The following is a 15,524-nucleotide window of genomic DNA, read 5'->3' as shown; positions in this document are numbered from 1 at the left end:
TCAACTTAATTAAAGGCAGTTTCTTTGAGATTAATAAATATGAAATGCGCATAAACTGAAATCAATGAATTCACATAAATCTGTTTTATTTTATTAAGATTTATTTTCTAACCTAAGCAAATCCGTGAAATATGCAGAAACATTATTTTTTAAAGGCTTTAATGTTATGCGCATGCATTTAGATTTCGAACTATTTCTTAATAATTTGCTGCACATAGTAAATTATGGATATCATATTTATTACTTTAAAACAAAAATTCAACAATAGCGAGGGATTTCATTATAAATTTAACATATTTTTACTGGAAAATAAATGCACGGAACAGCTTAGAAACACGTACATGTCACTGCCGTAATGCAATGTTTTGAAGTCACAAACATGGACGCCGCTTGTCCGGCGGAGTTTCATTCCCCGATAGTGGAGGAAACTGCGAACCCTTCCTCCTTCTATTCTAACCTCCTTGGTTGAAACAGTCCGTTCTCAATGCAAACAGTGGCAGCAAGAAAAAGAAGTAGAAGTAACTACTATATTACATTAAAATAAGGACTAAACTAAATAAACATTTCAAGAAGGAGAGATGATGCAGTAAAAGGTTTAAAAATAAGCTATATTTTCCAACAACGAATGCACGTTTAATGTACAACGGACGGTATAAGCTAAGCTAAAATTATCTAATTCAGTTAATGTTGCAGATTGCGTTGTTCCTTAATCTTCGAATTGGATCCGGCTTATTATTTTTTGCAGACTGTTAGAGCAATTTTATAAAAGTAAGCTTGAACTTTCGATTATGTCATATAGATTTTCTGATATATATTTACTAATATGGAAAGGATCTACAAAGCGAAAGTATGTTTCGAAGTCCATTAAACAAAAAGTGCAATTGTTGCAAAAAATGGATAAAGGCATATTTTTTGTTTAGCTAACCATTCTGAAATCTGTTTATAAATTTCACGCTGCTCTGCGTCTGCGTGTGTGTTGGGGGGGGGAAACGTCGCGGCGTGCAATGAACTGGAAGTTGATCTCTCAGCACTATCCTTAACTTCAGGGCAGATGTTTTTATTTTATTTGGCTTATAATTCCTTACTAAATGTAGTATTTCATCTCGATGTACCCCATCTTTGATATGATTTAAGTCAAATTCCTCATCATTATAATTCACTTCCGATAGCGAAGAAAGTGACACAGATGTTATTGAAAACGAAGAAGCTTCGATTGACAAATTAGTCGGTATTCTCGACACAGCAATTATAGGACGTGAACAGCGGAACTGTGTAACTGAACAAGAAATTATGTCTGTTTATAGAATTAAAGAGAAAGTATTATCACATAAAAATGAAGCAACTTAAACAACTTGTATTGAAAGAAATGTTTAATAAAGTAAACATATGAATATTAAGCTTTTTTTTTTTTTTTTTTTTGTAAATTTTGATACCCTTTAGATCATAATTGTTCTTTATTTCATAAATTACGGTTTCATATTTTTAATTTTATAATTTCTGCATGCCATCTTACCAGATTTAAACTGATGATCTATAATCCGGAATCGCTGAAGTCCCGACGAGTCTGGATTAACGACTTTTGACTGTATTTACATATTAGTGAAACCACCTTATACAGTTTGGTGGTTTCTTAAAGAAGAAAAAAGGTGATTTGATGACTTTTGAGAATGCAGCTTACAGGAGATATGATTATCTATATTACCTATGCACATATTTGTCAGTGTTTGGTAATTTCTGCTAAGGTGGTTGTGATAATACGTGAATACCCATTTATTCTTTCAAGTAATTTTTGTCAACTTTTAAATATATCAGTTGATATAATAATAGTTAATAATATACAAATATATATATTATATAGATGCTCCAAAATTGTAATTTTAAGATATAATTATGTTTGTAATCTTAAGTAAAATAAATATTTACTAAATAATATAGACAAAAGTTTATATCTGGCATTGCATTTCATAGGCTACTGCTTAATAATTAGGGGAAGAATTTTACAGATAACTGAGTCCCTGATACCGGAAGTTTACCGAAAAAATGTGCACTTTTTCCCATGATGCCTTTCGAAATCGCTGATGCAATGTAAGGTTACCAGAATAAATTTTAGAGCCAAGTGCATTGTTCAAAAGTAACCAAGCTTTTGTTCAATATGTCTTTGTTCGTAGTCGTATTATTAATATTAGGTCGTTCGCGTCGTGAATACGAATCGGAAGTTTACCTCAAAGTTGACCCTTTTAAAATAGAAAAATTAAAAGTTAGATGTATAGAAAGGCCAATAGGTTCTTAGGCATAATTATTCCTATTATGTAAAAGAGCTGCTTTGAGGAAAACTGTGAGAGAAAAAAAATTTTAAATTGATGATGCTTAGTGAATTGAAACTAGTGCCATATTTATTCTCATTATTCAAAACTGCTTTAGGAAAGATTTTAAATGAAGTATGCTATAAAATTAAATATGTTATTAATCTGTTGCTTTAATAGTTCATTAATACTCTTAATTCAGTTTTGTTCATCAGGCTTTTGTAATATTTAAATTAAACTGTATATTTTTATTAAACCAAATAAATATATATTAATATCTTAAAGCTGTTAAAAAATAAACTTAAAAAAGTTACAATAACATTTTTTTTTTTTTAATATCATTTGTTAATTTGTTGTTCCAAGTAAAACTGAGAATGACTAAAAACTTTAAAATGTTCTGGTTATAAACCCATTTTATACCGTAAATCAAAATATTGTATTAAGAAAATACAAAATTTGGGAACAACCTTTAACAGAAAATTTAAATAAAACTCTACTTTGAACATTGCTGTCTAAATTTTTTTTTTCGGGGGGGGGGGGGGGGCTCCTGTGTCAGATTCCCAAAAAATTAATAGTTTTATTTAAAATCTCTGCCGATTTATGCATTGTCATAAGAGTTATCATAAAGTCATGCCTACAGTCATGCATAATTTTGCATAACATCTGTATATATGCACAGACTTCTTTTCCAAAAGGAATTTTTTCAATGATTTCTGTACATACATATGTATTTATCTCACATAACTAAAAAAGATTAGCCGTAGAATGTTTGTTGTATATGGGACTGCTATAGTTGTGCATCTCTCTTTTTATTGTAATTGCCAGAACCAAATGTGTATATATATACACACACACCTTTACCTAGCCTTAATTTTCACAATCATTGGCCCTAGTCTATACTCCCAATTATCATTGAAATGCTTTAAATGATGAAAATAGTTGTGTTTTATCAATGTAAAACTTTTTTTTAAAATTATTTTGACAAATAACGAAATCTATTTTAATGCAATCTCCAGCTTCCTTATGTCTGCAAAAATATCTAGGACATTTTTATACTCATTATAAAAAATGAAATTATGAGAAGTTTGACTCCCATGTGACAAAGACTGAGCAGTGTTTTAAATTTCAAAATCTGCAGTTTTTGTATAATTTAATAAGTAATGTGATGTGCACATCAGATTTTGCATATGTATTTTAGAATTTTATACTCTTTAATTTACATCTAGTAATAATGTATTAGATTGAATTAAATTTTATAATATATGTTTCTGGTGTTATTTTTATTTTAATGTTTGAATTTGTGTTGAGTCAGAATACATACGTGTGAGCATCTCAGTTAAAGGATGAAAATATGACTTTTTAAGTAAATTCAAAATAGTTTCATTCAAATAATTTTGAAACTGATAAAAAGCTTTCAGAGATTTGTAAAATAATAATAATTTGTAATTGTCTCCCAAATCCTTCTCTTGTAAACATTGTATGGTAAAAAAATCTGAAAATATTAGTATATATGATGTTTGAATATATTCAAATCAAATAGATATTTATTGAAATTGTTTTGTTCTAAAGAGTTTATGTTCATAATGTATATTTTAGCATCTATAATCAGAATTACCTAAATCAAACTTATGTTTGTTTGTCCCTTCATAATAACTGATGGGCAACAAAAATAAGCTTGTTTTAGTACCTGACAGATTGAAGGAAAACCAGCACCTGTATATCTAAGTGGGTAGGTATTGCTGGGCCTTGCTAAGTACTAAGCTTCCACCAAAATGGAATTTTGAATAAGAATGCTCTGAATGTGGTCAGAAAGTCTCCTACCACCAACCTCTCAAGGATTTCGCCTCACCTTCTGCTTTTAATGCTCCTTGCTAAACAACCATTACACACTTACATTACAACATCCATGCCTTCTTTGGGATTTGAACTCGAACCTTTTGGTATGGTAGGCAGCGTCATTAACTACTATCCTGTCTGGGTGCTACAGCATAGTGTTGCTATAATGGAAGATGTCTTGTTCTGTGAAGACATGAAAACAATCACAAAAGAAAAAGATGCCTTTCTGCATGTGAAGGAATTCTTTGTGAAGTATGCTCTTTTGTCAATCAAAACAAAATTCAGAAATCGCTTGAATGCTCAAGCAGATATGCGAATTGCTATTAACAATAAAGTGCCACAATTTGAAAAAAAATATCCAATACAGAGGAATAGAAATAGTTATTAATTATTGTTTTGAAAAATTTATGCAAATATTAAATTTTGTAATATATTTTTTAGTTCCATGTTTTATTTTTGTTTATTATTAAAATTTGATTACATAACTGTTTTCTTTTTCCTCACCCTCCCTAGAAACTTTGTTAGGGGCTGCAAGAATATAATTTTTTAGAACTGCTAGACATGGAAAAGTTTTGGAACCTGTGTCTTAGAAGATGATATTGTGAAGTTCAGTTTTGAACTAATAAAGAATACTGTATATGTACATATAAAAAAAATCTAATATCTATGTGAATATGTTTCAAACCTGTTTCTGAATATATATATATTTATTTATATTTACATAATACACTTAAAAAAAAGGGAAAATAACTAAAGTTTTCATTTAATAAACTAAATATACATGCAGGAGTAGTGTTTGACCTACTCCACTCTCATGTAGACATTACTCATGCAGGAGTAGTGTTTGAGCCCAATACTGGCATATGTATATATATATAGGAGTGAAATCATTAAGCAACTGGGAAACAAAATAATTTTGCCCTTTACAACATTAAATTTTTTCCATACATCTAAAGCATTCTTAGCTGTCATAAAATCTGGTCTAAATTTTTGTGAAATGTAAGTTAGTACATTGCTTATACCACTTGTCCATCAGAGTTCTTATGCAATCATTGGTTGTATGCATATATTGGAGTTTAAAAAATGATTTAAAAAAACATGTAACTTCAAGTTGCATAAGTCAGGTATAACTCTACTTGATATGGGATTAAGACCAGGAAATTAGCTAGATGCTTTTAAACATGGACTGTTTATTGTATGACATTCTAACTCGATGAAAAGGAGATTATCATTTGCTTATATTATACATTATACATATCAATAAGTGTGGTGTTAACTTATTCTGAGTCTTTACATGCGGAAAGATCTTGAATATTCATAATAGTGCAACTTTATACCTGTTACTTGTGGTGTTTATGTTGCAGCAGTATAGGTAATTATTTCTTAGATTCGATACATAAAACTTGAAAAGACAGATTCCTGTGGTTTACACCTTTTGTTTGCTTTCTATCATCCACATCAGAGCACTTTTGGACTGACAGATTTCAAGTGTCCTTAATGTACTTAAGCATAACAGTAAAAAAATAGCTTATTTGAAGTTCGAATCTTGGCACAAGTGAGTCGGTTCTTCTGAACCATATTGATCAAGTTGCTGCATAGCAATGAATTATCTACCATTAATATTTCAGAAAACACAAACAGTTCATTGTTTCTGGTAAAAAAAAGGGGATGCAATGTCACAAAATAAGCGAAATGTAATCACAGAAAAACGCAATGAAGTTCATTCACTATGACATAAATCAACAGTGCTATGTATTAAATCGATGAAGAATTAGCAATTTAAAAAAGACTGGAAGAAAAATAATAGATCGAATAAGAAGCAGACTATATTACTTAAAATGAATGACTCGTAAAATTTCTGGGCTGGCGTAAACATTCAGGAAATGTAGTGTTAGAAGAATTAATGTGCAATTTGAGAATACAGTCAATGCGTGGGAAGGTGCAGAAAGAACGTCTATGCATACAACGTCGAATATATAATCTTTGTTTGATCAGTTGACTTATGCGAAAAACGGTTCTTTGGAGAAATCAAACGAGAAACAGTGCTTCAAACGAAACATTTTCGTTTAAGTATAAAATTATCTCGCTAGCTAGGTGAGACGCAGTTTTCAACGAAACATGTTTCAGTTAGGAACACTTCAGTAGTACACTGTTGGCCATTAAAATAGCAACACTGTGAAGAAAAGCAAATACAAAAAAGATATTTATTGCAAAAAGATATGTATGGCATACGATGTGCAGTCTCCTCTCTGCCTCCAGACACATATACGGCCATCAGAATATCACACGCTGAACAGGGACATGTCTGAAAAGACAACATTGTGACATTCTTTTATCCAGCTTTGTCGTTTGGTGCACCAGAATCACTGTCTCTCTCTATGCTGCATTTTCAAAGGAAGCCAAAGTAGCGGTCATCGTGTTGATAGTTCACTCCGTTGCAGGGCTTAAATTTTAAAATTATAAGTGCCGGAGCCCTATGGAAGGCCGCCAGCAAAGAGCAATAAAAGTAAATAAATAAATTAAATGACTATTAAACTCATTAATAATTTTTAAATTAAACAGTTAATTATAATCAAATTAATTAATAGCTATTTAATTAAAGTTTATAGATTTTATTCAATTAACAATTATTATATAATTCATTATAATTTAATTGATAATTATTAGATAATTAATTATTATTTATTGAAATAATTAAAACTAAAATAATTGTAAAGCGACAAATTAAAATGTCATAAGCGATTTTTAATATAATTTTATTGCTAAAAATAAAATTTTCGAGTTAAAATTTCTACGGAAATTGTTATTCAGTTACATAAAAGAATTGCCGCAGCCTTCTTATTTAGGGCTCCGGTGCACTCCGGCTAGAATTGTAATTTATCTTGAAAACTGAGAAGTACCAGAGCTGGGTTCCGGTGCAATTTAAGCACTGCTCTGCTGCAAATGTCGAAGTACCATACGAGCAGATATTCGGCGTACTGCAAACATACCCATTTCCTAACTAATGGTTCGTTATGTGTTTGTGCGGTTTTTTTCAAGGCTAACCTCACAATATGTCTGTCCTCTCGAGCGTTAGTCAGGAGACGGCGTTGAGATCCTGCATGCCGTTCAGTATGACCCTCAGCAACCCATTGATTATATATTCGCATGACAGTGATTGGATGTCGAGCAGTGCGACGGGCGATATCGCGGAACGATAATCCACACTCTCTATGGGAAACAGTCCTGCCTCTACCATATTCCGACTCTTCCTGGTAAGAATTTCGTCTTAATTTTTGAGGCATAACACGATATTCTGAGAAAACTCTGGCCGTACAAAGCGCGTTCCGAATGAGAAATCCACTATACAACTTTTTTTATGCAATACGTCAGATGTCTTTTCTCCCTCCTTGCATGCGCTTAAATTCTAATCCATTTGCATACCAAATCTCTTCTTCCTTTCACGTGCTTTTACCGTTCGTCGCATCATTCCTTCCTGGTGTTGCAATTTTAATGGCCAGCAGTGTAGGTGAGGACAAGCTCATTTCCCGAAAAAACAGTGTGCTTATATAAGCCTTCTCTTGTCTTACTTAAAACTGCCTGAGCAAGGTTTATTCAGTTAAGCATATCGACTAACGTGTCAACGTTCTATAACTTTGACTACTTATTTCACAGTTTTGTTTGCATTAGCTAATGAGAATGTATCCGAATACTCAATATAATCCAAATGAATAAATTCGACAGTGACTGCATTACCACTTTCATGGGAACGGACTGATCTTACTGATGCATCGTCTGACCTGAGAACCAGAATTCTGACAAGAGTGTAATACAGTTAGAACTGTATTGTTACTAAGTATTACAATAAGGCATTCAGAATCACCAAAAGGACAGACGCAGAGCTAGAATGGCAGTTTCTGGGAAGGATCGTGGGATAGCAAGAGTTACTGCAAATTAGTTGAAAGCTTCTACCATTCAGCATCACTTACCTACATACTCTAGACGTGTAGTTTTAAAAAACAGTGTTGTAAGGAAAGGTGGTTTGAATTTTCGGCGTCTGTTGCAATATCCATAACTCCTAGGCATGGAGAGCAGAACAGAACACTGGAGACGAGCTCCTGCCCTGGATTAACTTTCAGAAAAAATCCTCAGATCTGCAGGAGACCATTCAGGCGGACGTAACTCACGCGGTCTCCTACGGACTTTATATATATAACATTGGACAAAAGATAACGCTCAGTCAATAAAAGTTCCAGCTGGGTACCAGTCCTGTTTCAATGATTATATTTGATGTGTTGTTCCATCTACTAAGTGCACTAGAGGACCGAAGAGCCAATGACCCAATGAAAACGCCTCATATCTAATCATGTTGCGACCTACAGTCAATAGGCAGACAAGACAGTGCCATATGGTCCCTGCAGGTTCTGAATGGTGCCATATGGTCCCTGCAGGTCCTGAATGATGCCATATGGTCCTGAAACATTCTCTGAATGAACGTAGGTTCTAGTCCTGTAAAGACTGATTATACGTGGCCGAAACTGCTTATGTATAGATCTTAGACAGTAGCTTCCCGATTTTCCGACGTAGATCCCCGGAGAGGGGGCATTGAGAGCAACGTTTATTCTGGTGTTGCGGCTGATAATTTTCGAATGTATCGGGTTAGAACTGGATCATGTTCTGCGATGAATTATGATTTTCGTTAGCTTGGGATTCATACGTGAAAGAAGATTGGCTTACCTTAATTCAGCATAGAAGTCCCAGTGAGCTGTGTACCCTTTGTCAACGTAAAACAACCATACCTCTGTATATACTGGCATTATTATCTAGGCAGCCAAATTCTATAATAACCAAATTTGTACTGATCTTTCGCAGCACTTTAAGAGCCCAATGATTTATGGACAAGATCCTGCCAACTTCTGTATTGCCAAAACTATGGCATTTGTCAGCGATCATCCTTGAGCAAGATAATAGCCAGCTGCATGCAGCCAACGCCTCCAAGGAATGTCTGTTTAATATTACAACGTCCCTTTTGCTTGTCAGATCTTCAGTTTTTTTCCCAAAAGTGATATGCATGAGGCGTGTTAGGACGACAGTTACAACCATTTGACAACGCGCATAAACCTGATCAACAATTAAAAACTCTTGTCATCAAGTTTCGAAATTATGTTTCAATTTTGTTTCTGAAACTGCTTATAGGATTGAAACCAAAGAATTGAGTTGGCACTATTTATGTTCGGAAATATGCTCTTCAGCCAATATGAGATCAATTATGCACGGTGACTATCGTTCTCTTGAAAGTTAACATTAGCATCTGGTGGAATAGCATCAATGAAGGAGTGTACGCAGGGCCAATGGTAGGTTCTTTGCCCCACGGTGCAGTCTTTGCTGTCTTAACTTCTGCCGCCCAGTGCCTCCCAAAATTCTAAAAAATTTGTCTTCCTAAGTGCTACCGCCCGGTACGGCTGCACAGGCTCCGAACCTGGTCCTGAGTGAATGTGATCGGCAGCGATATTGTGGTAAGCTGTAGTGCTAATAGCTGTTTTCTGAGAGCATAATTTCATTGCCGTCAGTGAATAGTTGTCTCTTTTACAGTTGTCTTTTTTTCAATCGTCAGGAGTTCACTTTTAGGGATCTTGGGCCATGTTTAACAGTCCCTCTCCGTGGGTCCTTCGTCGACGTAGGGAAGAGACGGCAATGCATGAGTTGGCTGCTCTACTTATGCGAGTTAATCGGACCTGACCTCCCCCACGCTGCTCACTTATTCTGCGCATACGTTGGGAGTGGAATATGGAGAAAATTAGCGGCCTTCACAGAACTATAAGCACCGTTCTGTTCAGTGCGCGCTCAGGCGCGGTAGGGATTCGTAATGATACTACCAAGGTCTGACTCGGGCTGAGTGATCGCTAAGATAGTTTTTAGACACCCTTTGGTGTCACCGCATTCAATGCTGTATGGCTTATTGCCGGGTCGGAACTATTTTAATCTTTATGGCATGGTAGGCCGCCAGATTCGGGCAGAACAAAATATCGCAGATCTGTAGCGACAACTGATGAATGCTTGGCAGAATGTGTCGCAGGTTGACATTAGGAACCTCTACCATTCCTTGCCTCGACGAATTAAAGCATGCATTGCCGCCAGAGGCGGTTCGACCAACTACTAACTTGAACACTCAATGGGTGATTGTGAGCCATGAACAGGTACTATAACTTTGACCTTTTAATCAGTTTATTACCTGTGTATGAGTTATACATATATTCAATTTCATCAAAAACAACCACTTCCTTCATGGTGCTTGGATTTTTTGCAAAAGAGTGTAGTTTGTGTTCCGAAGTATGCTCTTCAATCAATTTGAGACCAATTATGCATGGTGACTAAGCGTAGACTCATAGGCTTCCATCGTATTTTCATTTCTGTATTCTCATTCCTCTTGCATGTTTCATGATGATCATATAATTTTTCTAAATGCACACAGCTGATGGTTAAAGTACTCTGCTTTTGGGCGTTAAAATTGCTACACTTCCATATATGGATACGTCCATCATGATGGCTGACGCAGAACCGAGTTTCATCTTGATGTTGAAGCAGAACCTCTACAAAGAGGATGTGGTGGTACTCTTGTGTCCAATATCATCGTTCGTCAATGTACTGGTACGTACGCCTCTCTCTGCTGCGTCATCAATTGAAAACCGCAATAACGGTCGCAGTCCTAACAGTTCGTGGTGCTGCAGACGTCATAGCGCGGTCTGTGCAGACACTCGTAGTCCTGAACATGAGGAGCCAAATTCCTGACTCAGGGCACGTGAAGTCATTGTACAATCCCGCAAAAGCCGAGACGAAATGGCTGTCCTCTAGGCGCTAGTGGACCGATAAACCCTCCAATCCTGGAGCAGTCGATTTCTGACAGGTGCTGGTAGGAGTTTTTCGTTTATAATATGTAGGCGTAATACTCAAACGACCGATGTTCAGTTGTGATTTCTAAATGAAAATCGCGGTGTGACTTTACAATTATACACAATACAGATGTTATTCATACCTGCTTTGTGTGCATGCGCTAGAATGCTCATCATTAACTATTTGCACATCCCACCATGTAGTACTTTAGGCAAATTTGACATTTGTTGCATGCCGCAGTCATGGTATAGCAAGTTTAGCAGCTAGCAGTATAATACCAATTTCAAGGAAGAAAGCAAAGTATGACAGTAGGGACTCAAATAGGTGGGAAATATAGTCCTCAAATATGTAGTTTGTAGGTTATGTAATCATCAGATCCTGACTAAGGCAAGGGCATATGGGGCAGTTGCCCCAGGCCCCCACATCACAGAAGGGCCCTTAATCGACTAGAAAGTTTATTACTATAAAAATTTAAATATATTTAAAAAGTTCGCGTGTTTGAAGCAGTAAAGCATAGGAGGGTCCCAAAAAAGTTTTTGGTAAAGTCCCCATTTAGGCTAAGTTGGGCATTGGCAATCATGCTTCTTATATCATTGCTTCTCATTTTAGTTTGACAACAGCTTGGGTTTTTTTCTGAAGTCACATACGGCACATTATATAAGTATTAGGACCAAGCAAAGGAAACAGTGTGATTTAATTAATGCCAAGGTAATCAAGAGTTACATAGCACTAATAATTTATTATTAAAATTTAGAGGTACCAAAAGATATAGCATTGATCAAGAAACCAAGCTGCAGTGTTCTCATATGCTAGCATCCTTAAACCAAGAATTGTGTTCTTTCCTAATAAATAATGCTGTATGATACATGATATCTCTAAATATTTATTACAAATATTACTGTTATGTGTAAAAAATTTGAATATTGACAAAACACTGCCTTCGAAGAACTTAAATTACATACCACGGTAGATTTTGTTTCAATTAACTTTAAGCAAAGTGTGTAAGGAACATCTGCTACGAGAACGGATGTTTTTCTGGACGATTTTTGAGATACAGACTTGTATTCATGTTACAATATTTCATTTGCTTGTCAGGACGAAAAGAAGAAGTTCATTTTTTACCGAAGACTTCTACATATTTGTTAACATACCAGGTTTCAATTGATTAGAATCTCCTGAGAAGTTAGAACAACTTCTATGAATTTAGGATAAATAGGAAAAAGTAGGGGAAAAAAAAAACTTACTCAAAATTCTGAATTTTGAGTAAATTGAAAATTTGATTGAAATTTTGATTACAGCACCCAAGGAAATTTGACTTATTAAGAAACGTTAGTATCCATTTTTGATAAAACTTTTAAGGTATTTCTCCGACTTTCTTGGCATGCCTTCATGATGTAATGGTCTACACACTGGGCGCGTATTCCAGAGGTCCGTTGTTGGATTCCCGGCGAGAGCATTGCTCATTTTTCATCTTTTCTGCTTCCAAAAAAATACATAATGTCTCTAAAGTGGCACTCAAACTAAAAGAGTGGTGGATGATGATTCTCCACACCCAGGATTTGGCGAGTGGGTCCCATAAAACCTCAGTCACCTTTTAAAAGGGGAAGTGTATAAGGTAATTCTCCCAGCTTCTTAGCATGCTTTCGTAGTGTAGTGGTCAGCACGCTGGGCGCGTATTCCAGAGGTCCGTGGTTCGATTCCCTGTGAAGGCGTCGCTAATTTTTTACTTCTACTGCATTAAAAAAAAAAAAAAAGAAACAATATCTCTATAGCGCCGCCTGAACTAAAAATGATGGTTGATGACGATTCTCCACCACTAGAGTTTGGTGATTAATCAACAGTGCTCTTTAAAAGGGGGAGTATATAACATATTTCTCCCACCTTCTTAGCGTGCCTTCGTGGTGTATTGGTCTGCATGCTTGGCGGGTCTTCGAGAGGTCCGTGGTTCGATTCCCGGAGAGGGCATTGCTCATTTTTCATGTCTCTTGTTTTAAAATAACTTAATGCCTCTACAAACTCATCAGGGAAAGAGGAATTTAAATTATCACAAATTTTGAATTATCAAAGTTATGTTTGATTTATGAAGAAAAGTTAGTATACATTTTTAAAACAACTCATTAGGGAAAGAGATATCTAAATTTAAATTATCACAAATTTTGAATTAACAAAGTTCTATTGTCTTTTCAAACTTTTAGATATTAGAAATAGTATTAGTAAGTCTGAATACTATTATCAGAAGCTCTATGCTAACAGGAATAATTTTTTAATGCCATAACTTCATATCAGTGAAATCTCCCATCTGTTAGGTACAATTTTATCTTTATTTCCAACATTAGCAATGAGATTCATTACATTAAAAACAAGAATTTTTATTTTAAAAAAAGTTAAAAATTTCCATAATTTTTAAATATTAAATCTGAGAACTTTTTTATGAGATCATGCATTGACAAATTATGTATGAATAAAAAATTCAGGATGTTTATTTCATTAACACATCATGATGCTAAGTTTTTTTTCCCCCTTGAGAAAGTAAATAAAAATTCCATATTAAACATTTCTGAAATGTGAAAAAAATGTAATAATATATACTATTGGATTAAAATTATAAATTTTTATTAAACATATTTCTGAAAATCTTTTAAGCATCATGCATATAGTTTATGTGAGAGAGCAGAAGCAAATAATGAGTAATGAAATAGCAATAACTAAATATCTACACAGTGAAATCTCTGCAAGAAGGGCATCCATGGCTCTTATCTTTCATGGAATCCATCATCTTATAGAGATATTTAAAGCTTAATATTTAAAAACGAATTCTGTGAAGTTTTATTTATGATCTCAGAAACATTACTCGTTTTCAGGAAGTGGTTGCCCCAATGATTTCACTGTAACTGTTAAAAATGATCAATAATTATAAATAAGTAAGCAGTAAAATCAAAACTTCTGCCCATTTCACAAACCACTGCATTTAATAATTGTTATTGACAACTTATGTTAGCACACAGTGATGAAATAGCACATATACATATATAAATAGTAAACTATTACATAAGTTATATTAAATGTAATAAAATCTCCCTAAGATGACCATATATGATTCCTGATTTTTCAATTTCTGTTTCTTTTAATAGCTTTTAGATTGCTCAAACAAGAAAATAACTATTACTAATGCCCAATAATAAAGCTTTTTTATGTTCTCAGAATTACTATTAACTTTCAGAAGTTTCCAAAATTGTTTTACCAAAGATTTTGTACAATAATAAAATTTCATATGTGTTATATGTTAACTTTTGTTATACTTATTATAAGTAATGTACAGATCATAATTAAATTGCCAGATTAATTTTTCAAACTGCAGATTGGTATTTTTGCTTTCATTGAAAACATCAAAATGGATGTACATGTAAAATTTGAATTTGTTTGGCAAAGTGAAATTCCAATAGTATGTGGATTTGTGCCTTTATGCAAACAAAAGCAAGCTCTTATGATATAAGTCAGTTGCATTTAAGAAATATATAACTTACAATCGTTACACAAAATACAATAAATATCAAACATCTTTAACATGACTCATCCTTGCCATTTTAGGTCAATACTATTTCTTACTGGTGGATAGAAATTTCTATTAAAATTTTACATGCTGGATATGAAGGTTTATATATTCAGGAAAAACATGACTATTGATTTGACCATTTGTCATTTTTTATGGAAATTTTTTTCTGTGTAATTTTATTCCATAGTACTGTTTTGTTTTTAAAACAGTAATTTATTCCTCTATTATAAATAAAATGACAAAATAATCATATTTATCACAATATGGTTTATTTTAAATCCTTTTTTTATTATTATTACTTATTTTTATTTTTCGCCTTTTAGGGGTTTCATTCTGTCCATCAGAATATATAAGTGAATAGTAAAAACTGATGTTGAGAGGATGAAGGATAATTGAATTTCTGTTAAATTATATTTAACAGTACATATCTAAAAAAATAGAAATTTAATACAGATCTCCACTTTGCAAAAGAACAGCACTGCTGTAAAGTCTTTAATAAGACAAAATGGTAAAAAGTAATGAAGCAGCTAAGGTGAATTTATATAGAAAAACTAACCTTTATTAAAGGATATTATATAGAATACTTTTTTTTTTTTTTTAAGGACAGCTATTAAATCATCATTGGCATTTATTTCTGTATGGTTAGCTTCTGTGCTTATGTTTCAGAATATGATGCTGTCTGAAATGTTGACTCATACCTGATACTCTGAAGAAACTTATGGAAATGATTCACCGCGAAAATTTTATCCAAATGAAATCATGAATGTTTAGGAATACGCAGAGCTAAAATGTCTTACAACTAGTCCGAAGACAGTATGAGAATTATAATAATCTGCCTGGGGAAAATCTTAAAGCTGATAATGTAACCAAAGTCATAGGTAAGGTTTTCAGTGCCCAGCTGAAGTTTTCGCACCCCCTTTTGTTTGCTAAGAACGGAAAATATTTAATTTTAAAATTTAGTA

The 15,524-nt window shown here is 33.8% G+C and overlaps 1 long non-coding RNA gene across 1 annotated transcript; it reads left to right on the top strand.

The window, feature by feature from the left end:
- The first annotated feature begins 2,151 nt into the window (after window positions 1-2,151).
- On the top strand, window positions 2,152-4,812 carry LOC146998250 (uncharacterized). The gene is made up of 2 exons (XR_015040047.1): window positions 2,152-2,438; window positions 4,653-4,812. It is a non-coding gene; the product is annotated as an uncharacterized LOC146998250 (long non-coding RNA).
- The last annotated feature ends 10,712 nt before the right edge of the window (window positions 4,813-15,524 follow it).

This window comes from Stegodyphus dumicola, chromosome 3 (genome assembly GCF_044657685.1).
Source record: "Stegodyphus dumicola isolate Sdum_Otavi_A_Nest chromosome 3, ASM4465768v1".
Taxonomy (NCBI): Eukaryota; Metazoa; Arthropoda; class Arachnida; order Araneae; family Eresidae; genus Stegodyphus; species Stegodyphus dumicola.
Note: the sequence above shows the minus strand (reverse complement) of the source record. Positions and strands in the feature narration are given on the sequence as shown.